At 42.0% G+C, this 13,876-nt stretch overlaps 1 protein-coding gene across 17 annotated transcripts in view; it reads left to right on the top strand.

The window, feature by feature from the left end:
• The window catches only part of LOC125457292 (transcription factor 4-like), a 610,802-nt gene that overhangs the window by 233,343 nt on the left and 363,583 nt on the right, over positions 1-13,876 (top strand). The window contains exon 1 of one of the 17 annotated variants that reach the window (XM_048541438.2): positions 12,844-12,918. The exons of the other annotated variants lie outside the window; for them this stretch is intronic. The gene's annotated coding sequence lies outside the window, so the exon portion shown is untranslated. Of the gene's footprint in view, positions 1-12,843; positions 12,919-13,876 lie in introns of those variants that run through there. 17 annotated transcript variants of the gene reach the window in all.

Below are 13,876 nucleotides of genomic sequence, written 5' to 3' on the forward strand. Positions count from 1 at the left end.
GGTTATGCTGCAGCTGTAGAAAATTCTGGTGGAGCCGCACTTGGAGTATTGCGTACAGTTCTGGTCACCGCATTATAAGAAGGATGTAGAAGTTTTGGAAAGGGTGCAGAGGAGATTTACTAGGATGTTGCCTGGTATGGCGGGAAGGTCGTACGAGGAAAGGCTGAGGGACTTGAAGCTGTTTTCGTTGGAGAGAAGAAGGTTGAGTGGTGACTTAATTGAGACATATAAAATAATCAGAGGGTTAGATAGGGTGGATAGGGAGAGCCTTTTTCCTAAGATGGTGACAGTGAGCACGAGGGGGCATAGCTTTAAACTGAGGGGTGAAAGATACAGGACAGATGTCAAGGGTAGTTTCTTTACCAGAGTAGTAAGGGAATGGAATGCTTTGCCTGCAACGGTATTAGATTCGCCACCTTTCGGTACATTTAAGTCATCATTGGACAAGCACATGGATGCACGTGGAATAGTGTAGGTTAGATGGGCTTCCAATTGGTGTGACAGGTCGGCACAACATCGAGGGCCGAAGGGCCTGTACTGTGCTGTAATGTTCTATGTTCTATATGTGTTTATGTCAAGTAAAGAGAACCCCGCCACAGGGCAGCGTGAGGCCCCGCTGTGGCCAGTGTCACATTGTTGACCATAATCCCTGTCTGGCAACCCACTGTTGGGAACCCAGACCTCAATCCCTTCCACCCCATCCAGTCACCACGTCTGCTGAGATTCCTGCTGCTCTCGGGACCTTAATATCCTGCCATAAGGTGAAGAATGATGGTAGTGCAATAGTAACTTTGCTGGATTAACCATCCAGAGGCCCAGGCCAGTGGTCTATAGCGGATACAGGTTCAAACCCCAATACGATACCGTTGACCCCAACAATAATTGCCCATTGATTTTAAGAAAGAACCATCTGGTTTATTGATGTCCTTTGGGGAAGGAAACCAGTCATCCTTCCCTGGCCTGAAATCTGTAAATCCAGACTTGCAGTAATGTGAGTCACTCTTCACATTTCTGAAATGATTCCAGCAAGCCACTCAATTCAAGGGCTATTAGGAATGGGCAGCAGTTCCTGGCCTGTCAGTGGTGTACACATGATGAAAGCTTTAAAATTGCAATGAAACCTGCATTTCTGCAACCAAAATCCTGTAAAAGCTAAATAATATTAAAGCAGTTGTAATTGTCAGGAATCGTTTGGGGAATGACTTCTACATCAAAGTATGATGCAAATGAGAACTCCCAATTTAATCCTTGCCTGACCTAATTTCACCAAAGAGTGCCTGATTTGGAGTGCGCACTATTGTTTGTTCCTCACAAGGTAAACACCACATCTAAAACCATTTTTACTTAGTCTGATGAAGATTTTACATTACTTTCCAAAGTATTTGCAGTCAGGACAGAGCATGATGACATGTGGATTGAAGTAGAGAAGTGAAACGACTCTGTTAATTATGTTAAAGGAGCCTTTTATTTTTCCCCTATTTGTAGTTACTGTGTACTTATTCTGCTAATCATTATGTTGCTTACAAGATTCCTTCCGACATGCTAGAGATTTCAGATTTAACAGAATTGTGCCGTACAGAAGAGAACATTTGGCCCAACAAGTCTGTACTTCTAAAGCTACACTAAATCCACATTAGTGCCACTTAGCAGCACTAGGCCCTGTGTCCAATTTTGGGCCCCACACCTCAGGAAGGACATACCAGCCCTGGAGCGTGTCCAGCAGAGATTCACATGGATGATCCTTGGAATGGTAGGTTTAACATATGATGAACACCTAAGGATCCTGGGATTGTACTCGTTAGAGTTTAGAAGGTTGAGGGGAGATCTGATTGAAACTTAGAAGATAATGTATTGCTTAGAAGGGGTGGACGCTAGGAAGTTGTTTCCATTGGGCGGGGAGACTAGGACCCGTGGGCACAGACTTAAAATTAGAGGAGGTAAATTTAAAATGAAATGAGACGACATTTCTTCAGCCAGAGAGTGGTGGGCTTGTGGAATTCATTGCCGCAGAGTGCAGTGGAGGCCAGGATGTTAGATGCCTTCAAGGCAGAGATCGATAAATTCTTGATCTCAGAAGGAATCAAGGGCTACGGGGAGAGTGCAGGGAAGTGGTGTTGAAATGCCCATCAGCCATGATTTAAATGGCGGAGTGGACTTGATGGGCCGAATGGCCTTACTTCCACTCCTATGTGTTAAGGTCTTATGGTAACCTTGAATACTATATTTTAAGCACTCAAATTCTAACCTATTCTTGTTTGTTTACATTTACTAAATTTAAATTGCGTTCTTTTTTCCTCAGTTCAATCTTTGAAATTAGTTTCTCAGCCCTTTTATGTTATTGTATTAAATTGATGGCGAGTGATGCAGTGATTAATATGGCTTCTGTTGATACCAAGTTTATACTGTCAGACAAGAAGCAATACATACAGGAATTCTGCGTGCAATAGCACAGATATTGCATTCAGTTTTAACACTATGAATTTTTAAAACTTGTACACTTTTATCACATATGCAATTGCAAATTTGGCCTGGCACTTCCAATGTGTGTTATAGAAGAAAAGCCAGATAGATTAGTAATTTGGAAACTTTATTGTGGTATTGTATATCCCTACACCCAGACTTGAGATTGGAGACCGAACTCAAATTCTCTGAACAATGTGTATTTAATCATTTTTTGGAATGAGGTAATTCTAGGGTAGGAGTGTCTGCACTGCAGTATGGTTAAACATAATTTATAGTTTCATTCAATCTGGAAAACTCTCATGGTGTGAGCTTAATTGGGCAGTGATGGGCAATGCACATGCTCCTCACAACCTCTTCTTTCCTCTTCATTCCCCCCAAACCTTGGTCCTTTGAAAGCTTGAAACTCTGAGGTGTAGGGATCCCGATTTGACCTTCACTAAAATGGCATTTAAAATCTGCCCATGCTGGTTTCTGACCCTGTGATCCTTTGAGAACACTGGTGCACTGCTGTACACTGTAGAAACAGTGGAATCATTTTCAGGTTGAGATGCTGGTTATCTGATGGGCAGGTTTTGCCCTTGCTGTTTTTCAGAGTACTGCTATTAACAGTCCCAACTTGAGTTTCCTGACCAATTAGGCAGGTTGGGTGAGAGGAATAGTTCAGTTCAGCTGGAGTAATTTTCCTGACCCTGTCCCAGATGACAATGACTCACTAACAGATGGACTTTTGAGGCTGCAGCATCCACAGAAATGGAATGGGGAGTGGAAAGGTTGCATTCTTGGGATCTGTCTTCGTCTTAGTATTGGCAACTCACTTTGAACCAGTACTTCAGTCAATCGGGGATTATTGATATTTGAAAATACGGCTTTTGGTTTCTTTTTAACCAGAAGTTTAGCTCACTTTTATATGATGAAACCTTTTAATGAAAGCTTCTAGTAGTCATTATAATTTGTGTTGCCATTAGTACGGTTATATATTGGTTCCAAGATGTGTTATTAGAAAAATAGCTCTTAAATGTAACATTTTTCAGCATTGTGACAATTTCCCACTTGTACTCTTGATACTTGTTTCGAAATTGCTTCTACCAGCTGACAGACTTGTAGCCACCTGGAAGGAGCTTACCTGCATTGAGATAGCATTACATTACACCCATAAGAAGTAACAAATTACTTTTGACAGCAGGTGACAATTCAATTGACAAATTCATGACAAACATTTTGTTGATGTTGGTTGAGGGATAATTGTTTGCCAAAACAGTTCTGGGGTACTCTCTGTCCGTGTGAAATCATCCTGCATCTACGAAGCACCATAAAGCATCGCCATGTCAGCAAATTTCTCCCACCTTGTTCTTTAAATAGTATAATTACATTGTATCCACCTTTAAGTATTCGTCACTGACTGCACCTGCAATAACGTAGAAATCCCTAAATACCATAAAAAATGCTGCACTGCTTTTAGTTTTGTTATTTATTCAGAGAACGTCTGGCATAGCCTGCATTTAGTCTGCTTCACTTGTTGGCCTGTAATGGTTTGATACAGCTTGCTAACCCCTGGTAGAGAGCAGTTGCCGTGAACCTGGTGTCACTTACAGGCCAGACCAAGCAACAATGGCAGGTTCTTCTCTAAAACAAGTTAATTTATTCTTAAAAGGACATTAGTTATAGTTAAGAGATAACAAGGTGCAGAGCTGGATGAACACAGCGGGCCAAGCAGCATCAGAGGAGCAGGAAAACTGACGTTTCGGGCCTAGACCGTTCTTCAGAAATAGGGGAGGGGGAGAGGGGAAGGTGGATTGAAGATGGATAAAGGAAAAGATGGGTGGAGAGGGGACAAACAGGCCAAAGAGGTGGGGTTGGAGCTAGCAAAAGTGAGTGCAGGTGGGAAGGTAGGGAGGGGATAGGTCAGTCGAAGGAGGATGGACAGGTCAAGGAGGTGGGATGAGGTGAGTAGAGAGGGGATGGGAGTGGAGCTAGAGCTTGGAGGAGTGGATGGGTGGGAGGAAGGGCAGGGCTGGTTTTGGGAGGGGGGAGGGGAGATTTTGAAGCTTGTGAAGTCCACATTGATACCATTGGGCTGTTCCCAAGCAGAATATGAGACACTGTTCCTGCAACCTTTGGGTGCCATCGTTGTGGCACTATAGGAGGCCCAGGATGGACATGTCGTCTGAGGAATGGAAGGGGGAGATGAATTGGTTCGCGACCGGAAGGTGCAGTTGTTTATTGTGACCAAGTGTAGGTGTTCCACAAAGCGGTCCCCAAGCCTCTGCTTGGTTTCCCCGATGTAGAGGAGGCCACATCGGGAACAGTGGATGCAGTATACCACATTGGCAGATGTGCAGGTGAACATCTGTTTGATGTGGAAAGTCTACTTGGGGCCTGGGATGGAGGTGAGGGGGTGAGGTGTCAGGGCAGGTTCCTGCGATTGCAGGGAAATGTGCCGGGGGTGGTGAGGCTGGTGGGGAGTGTGGAGCGGACGAGGGAGTCACTGAGAGAGTGGTCCCTCTGGAAAGCAGTTAAGGGTGGGGTGGGAAAAATGTCTTTGGTGGTAAACCATCCACAAGCTCATCACTTCAGGTGATCTCCCACCCACAGCTGCAAACCTCATCGTTCCCCAACCCCGCACCTCCCATTTCTATCTCCTTCCCAAAATCCACAAGCCTGACTGCTCTGGTTGACCCATTGTCTTTGCCTGCTCTTGCCCCACCAAACTTATCTCTACTTATCTCAACTCCATTTTCTCCCCCCGATCTAGGAACTCCCCACCTACGTCTGTGATGCCACCAACACCCTTCACCTCCTCCAAAAATTCCGATTCCCCGGTCCCCAACCAGTCATCTTTACCATGGACATCCAGTCCCTATACACCTGCATATAGATGGCTAAAGGCCCTCTGCTTCTTCCTGTCCCGCAGGCCTGATCAATCCCCCACCACTGAATTCCTCATCCGCTTACCTGAACACGCCCTCACCTTGAACAACTCCCTCAATCCCTCCCACTTCCTACAGGCAAAGAGGGTGGCCGTGGGTATCCACGTGGACCCAAGTTATGCCTGCCTTTTTGTAGGTTATGTGGAACATTCCCTCTTCTGCACCTACACTGGCCCTAAACCCCAAATCTTCCTCTGTTACATTGATGACTGTTTCAGCACCTGGACTATCTGTGTACCTCTCACTCCTTCCTGGACCCCTCTGCTTCCATCTCTGGCAACCACCTGAAAACTGACATCCATTTCAAGCCTACCGACTCCCACAGCTACCTAAAATACACCACCTCCCAGCCACGTTCTTGCAAAAATGCGATCCCCTATTCACAATGCCTTCACCTCCGCCGCATCGGCTTCTGAAATGAGGCATTCTGCTTCCGGACATCCCAGATGTCCTTGTTTTCAAGGACTGCAACTTCCCCTCCATAGTGGTTGAAAACATCCTCGACCTTGTCTCTCGCATTTCCTGTAACTCATCACTCACACCCCCTCCCGTAATAATACCCAAAACAGAATCCCCCTCATCCTCATGTACCTCTCCACCAACCTCCGGATACAGCGCAACATCCTCTGACACTTCCACCATCTGCAATCCAACCCCACCACCGAAGACATTTTTCCCTCCCCACCCTTATCTGCTTTCCGGAGGGACTGCTCTCTCTATGACTCCCTTGTCCGCTCCACACTCTCCTCCAGCCCCACTTCACCCAGCACTTTTCCCTTTGTGGAACACCTATGCTCAGTTCGTGACAAACAACTGCACCTCCCAGTCGCAAATCATTTCAACACCCCCTCCCACTCCTTGGACCACATGTCCAGCCTGGGCCTCCTGCAGTGCCACAACGATGCCTCCTGAAGGTTGAAAGAACAGCATCTCATATTTTGCTTGGGAACCCGGCAGCCTTGTGGTATCAATCTGGATTTCAAATCTCCCCTCCCCCTACCGCATCCCAAAACCAGCCCAGATAGTCACTGCCTCCCTAACCTGTCCTTCCTCCTACCTATCCCTTCCTCTCACCTCAAGCCCCACCCCCATCTCCTCCCTACTAGCCTCATCCCACCTCCTTGACCTAGCCGTTCTCCCTAGACTGACCCATCCCCTCCCTACCTCCCCACCTGCACTCACCTTTACTGGCTCTAACCCTGCCTCTTTGACCTGTTTGTCTCCTCTCCACCTATCTTCTCCTTTATCCATCTGCTGTCCGCCTCCTCCTCTCTCCCTATTTATTTCAGAATCCCCTTCCCCTCCCCCATTTCTGAAGAAGAGTCTGGACCGAAAATTGTCAGCTTTCTTGCTCCTCTGATGCTGCTTGGCCTGCTGTGTTCATCCAGCTCTACACCTTGTTATCTCAGATTCTCCAGCATTGCCGGTTCCTACTATCTCTGTAACAGTTATAGGTAAGTTCTTTTTTGATGATCCAACTGTTACGGTTACTTTTACTAAGAATAGTTTTTATTATTTGCCTTCCAATTCTGAAACTGTTATGGTGGGATTTGAAATATTGTTTGTGGATGAAATGCCCAGACCCCTGAATGACTATTCAAGTAACATAGCCACCGTGCTCTGTCCAAAAGTCATTGCATACTGTTTATACTTGGAAGTGACTGTATTGTCAACTGAAAATTTTCTGAAGGCTTCTGTTGAAGGGGACATGACATTTTTTTTTAAAAAAAAACATGCTTCTTGAGATCCTTGCAGCAGTTTATTAGCATTATGCTATCATCTATTTTCCCAAAATTTAGGCGTAATAGTCATTCTCAAGGTGGAAAAAAGAATGCCACAAAACTTTGCATTTTCATAATAGTCATCCACAGGATGCCTTGAAATGGACCTGTTGGGTAACTAGCAAGCCATCATGCAAGTCCACTAATAACATCATTGTTTCAGACAATGATAATATAACTCGTTTAAAAGGTAGAACATTACTGTTAGCTAAATTAGATCTGACCTTGTATTGTGGAAAAAATAGATTTTCCTGTATCCAGATGTTGAAATCTTAATTCTGAAAATGTATTGCTCGGTGAATAGGCCTGATAATGCAGTGTCCATTTCAAAATTTTATTTTGTAATTCATTTCCATCAGAAATGTTATTCAGCACTCCTTTAATATTATACAGATATTAATACTTTCAATGTAATTTCTGAAAAGCTTGTAGATTGAAATACCAGATACTGAATATTCTTTAAAGTATATAATTTTAATTTAAAAACAAAGTCTCCTTAAATAACTGATAAGTATCAGTGTGTTACAGTATCAGAGTTGTACAGCATGGAAGCAGACCCTTTGTTCTAACCAGTCTTTGCCAAACATAATCCCAAACTAAACTAGACCCACCTGTCTGCTCCTGGCCCGTATCCGCCAAACCTCTCCTATTCATGTACTTATCCGAATTTCTTTTAAATGTTGAAATTATACCCACATCCACCACTTCCTCAAAACTTTCATGCCACGCGTGAACGATCCTCTGTGTAAAGAATTTGTTCCCATGCCTGTTTTTTAAAAATCTCTCTCCACTCACCTTAAAAATGTGCCACTTGTCTTAAAATCCCCCATTTTAGGGAAAAGTCAACAATCATTAACGCTATTTCTCACCCTCATTATTTTCTACACTTCTATAATGCCGCCTCTCAAATTCTTATGCTCCAGTGGAAAAGACGTCCCAGCCTATCCAGCCTTTCCTTATGACTCAGATGGGGGATGTGATGACCTAATGATATTATTGCTGGATTGTTAACCAGAGACCCAGCTAACATTCTGGGGATCCAGGTTTGAATCCTGCCATGGCAGATGGTGGAATTGAAGTCAATAAATATCTGGAATTAAGCATTTAATGATCTCCATGAATCCATTGTCGATTGTTAGAAAAACCCATCTGGTTCACTAATGTCCTTTAAGGAAGAAAACTGTCACCCTTACCTTGTCTGACCTAAATGTGACTCCAGACCCACAACAATGTGGATGACTCTTACCTGCCCTCTGGGCAATTAGGGATGGGCAAAAAATGCTGACTAGCCGTGATACCCTCATTCCATGAATCAATAAAGAAACAAAAACCTTCCATACCCAGCAACATTCTAGTGAATCTCTTCGGAGCTCTCTACAGTTTAATAACATGTTTCCTATAACTGGGTGACCAGAACTGGATTCTGGAAGCGGCCACATCAACGTCCTGTACAACCTCATCATGATTTCCCAACTCCTGCACTCAAAGGACTGAGCAATGTAGGCAAATGTGCCAAACAGCTTTTTAACCACTCTGTCTATATGTGATGTAAACTTCAAAGAATGTGGTGCCTTGATTACTCGCTGTGTTTTTTTTCTTATAAATTGTTTCTTTTTATAAACATAATGCTTTCGTTTTTACCGGTGGAGGAAAGCTAGGGGAGTGTTCTTCTAGAGTTTTGTGACTTGTGTTTTTCTTTTGTGATCTGTATTTAAAGTATATTTAAAGAGAAAGTCCATTGTTGCCATATTTGTAAATTTAAATTAACTCATCTGGCAGGAAATTCATTGGATCAGACTAAACATTTGTTTGACAGCCCAGTCCATTTTATTCATCCTTGACTTTAATTGGAAGCAAAATGAGGTGGGTTATCACTGCAATGGTTGACCTCTTCTTGTTGCCTGCCCCCTTGTATAGGTTGGATTAAAATTGGGCTGGGAGTTTCATTGAAAACTAAGTATTGTGGAAATCTGAAATAAAAGCTGATACCTCCACGTGGAGAACCAGCCAGTAGAGGTTTTATATTCAAAACCAAAAGAACTGCAGATCCTGTAAATCAGAAACAAAAGCAGAAATTGTTGGAAAAGCTCAGAAGATCTGTCACCATCTGGGGAGAGAAATCAGAGCTAATGTTTTGGCCCCAGTGACCGTTCAGAACTGTTTCATAATCAACCTCTGGGGCAGGTAGTCCTAGATCCTGGACCTTCTGGCTCAGAGATCGGAACTTTAAAACTGCATCACAACAGCTGTTGCATATATGCTTGTTACCTCATTTTAATTTGAGCTGTGCTGTACAATATAAGTCAGTAAAGTTAGCCGGATAATCTTGGATGTAGCATGTTGAGCCATAAAACTAATGAATTCACTGGTATCCTGGAACAATAATGTCCGAGTCTTGATGTCACAGCCATGATGTGGGTTCACAATAATTGACCTCCAACCAGTGCTGGCTTTTAGAAGAAAGATTAGACAGTGGCTTGAAAATGCTAAGATCACAACCATGTGATCTATAAATACAGCAAATTGCTAATTTTGGGTTTATAAGAGGAATTACACTGCTTGTGTTGCTATTAATGCTTCGCACTCAGTCTGGCTGTACTTTTTGCTCTGTGGAATTGAGAAAACAGCTGGTATAGATGATTGGACTAGTTGTGCCAACTTGATTTTTTTTTCCGCAAAGATGGTATTTTAGATTACAGGACTGGGCAGTAATATAAATCCCAGTTGGCGTATTAATATTAAATGATCCTATCAGCATGACTAAATAATAACTAAGCAATGATCAGAAGCAGGGTGTGGTCATGCTCATCTTCCTACTTGAAGCTCCTATCATCTGCTCATAAAGCTGTCTGTGGCTCTGTAATACACATAGCTAAATGGGACCTAAAACAGGAGCAATGACCAATAGGGCCCGGTGCCGTATGAACTTCTGACGTGTTGCTTGTGGCACTCATGTAGTTTATGTAGAATCTCTTGGGATATGATAATACTATCTGCTTTATGAAGACAGGAGATAATCAGAGTGTCTGCATTTTCAACTAGACCACAATCTTTTCACATTTTTAAGCTTTGTGTACCTTCTGTGGATGAGTAGTATTTTTAAATGGTCATAAACAATTGGATGAACAGACTTGACAACATGGGGTTTGACCTGCATGCCTTTCAGTCGGTTCAAACTACAAATTATTTGGGAGAATTCACTCAAAGTTGTATTTTCTGGTGTTGCTTTGTTCATGCCACCGAAGTCTGAAAGTAAAACTGCAGTGCTTGAGGTATGTAGGTACAGTGGACAACCAGACTTTTCTACCCACAGTAAGGGCATCTATTGAAACCGTGTTTGCTACTTCATGTGACCTAACATAAAAAATTTACTAAAGGTTTTTTTTTGTATTAGATGGGGATAACTGGAATAGTATGTAATGGATATTCATTTTAGAGTTAGAATCAGTAACTGTAAATTGGTGATGGATTTTGAGAACAGTTAGATGGAAATCAGAATCAAAAAATGATGTAACAAGGTATCTCTTGAAAATGTAATGCTGTTGTTGGTTTGATGCAGATCACCACATACAAAATGCACAATATCAATTTGGTATATAGTTGTCATAATTTCCAGAACTCTGTACAGCAGGTGATATTTAATGAACTTCTTGAATATTGTGTTTAGGCTGGGTGCGTTCTTCAAGGTTTGCAGTTGGACCACATCTCTGATTGCATTCATAGAAGTTTTAAAGTCTGATGGCAGCACTAGGAAAATTAATTTTTGCCTTGTGTGTGTCTTGGAAAGTTATTAACAGTAGCTTGAATTTCGATAGTTGTCTTTCATAATCTCATAATGCCTCAAAACACTTTAAATCACTGAAATTCCACTTTAAAGTTGTAATGTTGAACGTAAAAAAGTTGTCTAATACAGGAAAATCACCTTACAAGGACACTCGTGGAGCATAGGCATAGAATTAGCACGGGGTGATTTACAGTGCCGTAATAACACATGATCAGAGTTCACTTGTGGATTGATTCAAGTTTTGCCTCAGCTTGCAATAGTTTACGTTTAACGTTGATTTGTTTGAGAGACTGGCTGCTTAGTTTCCACAAATAATTTATGATTTTCATCAAATCGACTGCTCTGGCCAGTTCTAAATGCTGCACTGACTTACAATCTCCGCTTAGGGCTCTCTGGCATGATATGTGATAGTCTACATAAGTAAAGTTGAATTTTGTTGCTTGCCATTGTTAACAGGTGCAAAATGCATATATAAATTAATTATTGTTTTGTTCGGCTTGATATTTTTCTGGGGAGTGCCATTTTCATTTTTTAGCATCATTATAATTTCCACCCTTGTGAAACAGTACTAAATATGTCTTGAAGTGCAAGCTCTCTTTTATTAGCAAACCTTGTTATGGTAGGTGTCCAACCCATTTATACGAGGAGGGGGCAAAAAGTACAAATCCTCTGGCTGGTATGGTGGCAACATTTCAAAGATGGTTGGATGTGTATGTGAATAAAAGGGTTTGGAGGGGTATGGGCCAAATGTTGGCAAACAGGACTAGATTAATTTAGGATATCTGGTTGACATGGACAAGTCAGACCGAAGGGTCTGTTTCCTTGCTCTGTAATCTGCGAGGAGGCAGAAAATCTGTTTCCCTTTTTCTCGCTCTTCCTAAGCAGTTATGGCTTCTATAGTGATTGTATTGAGGTCAGCTAGGTGTGCTTCATAGAATATGAGTTCCCTAATTGGGGCTGTTAATCTGATCCAATCAGAGCGCTTTTCACCCTGACAGCCTACACTGAGGGACCTGGCTCAGTGTCAATGACTTTCCACGTGTAAATAAAGGGTAACTTGGTGACAGGATATCAGCCACTGCTGAGTTATTTCAGGCTCTTCTTTGTCTTCTCAATGGTGTTGCTAAATCTAAGAAACACTTCCCATGCATTCATCCAATATGCAAACATGAGTGCTGTACAAAGCAAACTCAATCTGGATTTGTGCCCATTGGGATGAAAAAAATGTCTGGCAATTTATTATATTTCCGATACCCATGATCAATATGAAGTACTCCCACATCAGGAATCATACATTAATATGCAGTGTAAACCTTTCCCTTTTCGCAGATACAAATATACATCTGTCCCCAGACTTGAAACAGTACATCCTAATGAAGCATTCTTGCACTTCATTCACCTTTAACAGCATTTGCCCCTTGGTTTCTTTCAGGTTGCCAGTTAGCAATAAATTAGGGATATTTTGTTCGACTGGTCTGTTCTGACATAGATTGACGCTGTACGGAGAAGACTTCTGTCATGTCATATTTAAGTCTCAGAGGTGAAAGGTCAGTTCTAAACCACTGTGCGACCCAGTTCCTAATTTTGATCTTATTATGAACTAAAATCAAAACTGAGGTGAGTTTCAGGAAGCAGATGGTGTTTTTATTAACTTGGTGAACTGTCACATGGGTGGGGTATTGTAGATGCTATTCAATATTTTCATTGTTATTTTGTCACCATATCATCATAATATTCCTGAACAATTTACAACTGCCCTCTTTGCTTTTCCTTTAAATAAATGCGAAACAAAATAGTCAATGCATAACCGTGTGTTCAACACAAGAGACTGACTGTCAATGATTGTGAATTATCGAGGCTTTCATGCTTGTGGAAAGAACATCCTAGTTCCGAGAGGCATTGAGTGCCCTCTATTTTAGACAGTATGAAAATAGCATTTGGATTGCGAGTCAGCATCCCAAAGGTATGGTTGTTTTTAAGCATAATGTACAAGATTAAGAGTCATCTGATCCTGAAGATGTGCTGTCTCCAGCAGCGGCAACCTCTGCAGGCTCACCTGGAGTGCTAGACCACATCATGATGCTTTGTGGGGAATCGGATAAATTAATTTCAAGTGACATTAAGAAGAATATACGGAGACTAAATAATTATTCACAGATGTTTTTTCTTGAAACATTTCAGCAGTTGTTCACCTTCTTACTTTGCACATTGGTTTTCTTTTTGTTTTGGCTGTATCAGAAAGTAAAATGCAGGTTGCTTTCAGAGCATGAAACATTATGATGTGCTCCAGTCATTTGTTAAGTTTTTAATTTTGAATTCTGTATATTCTTTCGGAACACACGATACAAAGCTCGGTATTGTGCCGCAAGCTGCAAAAGATTTGAGCGATTAATGCTACCCCTTGCCTTTTCAGTGCTTCTTGCCATGGGGCTTGGCTGTGCCACCGTTGTCACTGTGCCAGCAAATATCTGCAGTCAGTACCATTGCCAACTGCGCATTATTAGAAATCTGTCGTCAGATATCCGCAGTCTTTACGACGGCTCACTGTGCTTTACTGGCTAGATCATGCGACTAAAATTTTAACTCTTTCATCGAAACAAAACAACATGGAGCAGTCTTTAAAAAAAAAACTGGGACAGCGAAAAATTCTGGCATGCGGCTTGCTCTTTTTCTTGTAAAGCGGCCAAACTTAAGTTTCAGCCCTTTCTGCCCTGACGTCTGAATTTATCACTTAAGATGTTTTAGTTAACAGTATTGTGACTATCAAGGAAAGCATTTAATGAAATTTGGAGAAAAAAGAAGTATAATACTATCAAACTCACTCTTTTCTGATTAATTGCAGTTGACCGTTCTCAGATTTTAATCAGCAAATTTAAAAGGTTTAATTAACTTGTCATTGTGCCAATCATTCTGTAGCCTAT

The sequence above is a fragment of the Stegostoma tigrinum genome, chromosome 1, assembly GCF_030684315.1.
Source record: "Stegostoma tigrinum isolate sSteTig4 chromosome 1, sSteTig4.hap1, whole genome shotgun sequence".
NCBI lineage: Eukaryota > Metazoa > Chordata > Chondrichthyes > Orectolobiformes > Stegostomatidae > Stegostoma > Stegostoma tigrinum.